We start from the raw sequence: 1,398 nt of genomic DNA on the forward strand, positions 1-1,398 counted from the left end.
TGGCCATCTGGCAATTCTGGCAAATGCCAGAGGGGCCGGACCATTTTGTTTAATGTGGTGCCGGTCAGATTTTTTCTAAATATATATAAATAAAATTGTTTTTACGGGCCAACAGCACATAGGACAGGTTTTTATCACTTGCACGATTTTTCTATGGTTACAACAATAATAATATTAATAATAATAAATGTTAAGCATTTGGCCCAGTCGGCAACGGCCGGCCGCCTGGTCTCGAGATGGGCCGACCGAACCGTTCAGTCAAAATCAAGCACGTCATCAGAGAGAGTGCAACACGAGCTAATTTTTTTAGTAAAAGCTAGATAATGGACCGTAAAAAAGGAAAGGCGGTGCAGAAAAGTTGTAAGGTTAGCGTAGAACCCCAGTATATTTTAAAATGTCATTGCTTCGTGCTAATTGGTTACAAGTGTTAGCTAGCCTGTTACTGAATTGCATGATTGAAATATCAGCAGATAAGGTGGGATTTAGGGGAACCACTGATATAGGCTACTTGCAATATAGTCTAACACATCAAAAACCTATAGCAATAGCCACAGTACTATAGACATATGTAGCGTCTTTTACTTTGATTATGTAGATAGTCATTTTGTTTTTATATAATAATGTTAATAATAAATAAATGTTAAGCATTTGGCCCAGTCGGCAACAGCCGGCCGCCTGGTCCCGAGATGGGCCGACCGAACCGTTCAGTCAAAATCAAGCACGTCATCAGAGAGAGTGCAACACGAGCTAATTTTTTTAGTAAAAGCTAGATAATGGACCGTAAAAAAGGAAAGGCGTGCAGATAAACTTTGAGAAAGCAAAAAAAGGGCTCTTAAGTCAGATGCTGCTAAATGCGTAAAATTAACCGAACTCTTTTCAAAAGGTTTAAATTCAACTTCTGCAGCAGAGGACAGTAGTGCCACAGAGGTAAGAAGAAAACGAAAATACAGCTAGCACAAGGCATTTTCACACTACTTCTGCCAGTTAGCTCCAGTGTTTTTTTTTGTTTTTGTTTTTTAACAGTAGCCTACATTGTATCAAATAGTTGTAAGCTTAGCGTAGAACCCCAGTATATTTTAAAATGTCATTGCTTCGTGCTAATTGGTTACAAGTGTTAGCTAGCCTGTTACTGAATTGCATGATTGAAATATCAGCAGATAAGGTGGGATTTAGGGGAACCACTGATATAGGCTACTTGCAATATAGTCTAACACATCAAAAACCTATAGCAATAGCCATAGTACTATAGACATTTGTAGTGAACTTTACTTTGAATATGTAGATAGTCATATATTAAAATAAAACATTGAGCATGCATACAGTACATAAGTTTACAGTATGCAATTAATCCTTAGGTAGGGTGGACTGCAGAGTCAAGTGTCATGGAGGTAGGAAGAC

The sequence above is a fragment of the Sinocyclocheilus rhinocerous genome, unplaced genomic scaffold, assembly GCF_001515625.1.
Source record: "Sinocyclocheilus rhinocerous isolate Xijiao unplaced genomic scaffold, SAMN03320098_v1.1 scaffold1238, whole genome shotgun sequence".
NCBI classification, from domain to species: Eukaryota; Metazoa; Chordata; class Actinopteri; order Cypriniformes; family Cyprinidae; genus Sinocyclocheilus; species Sinocyclocheilus rhinocerous.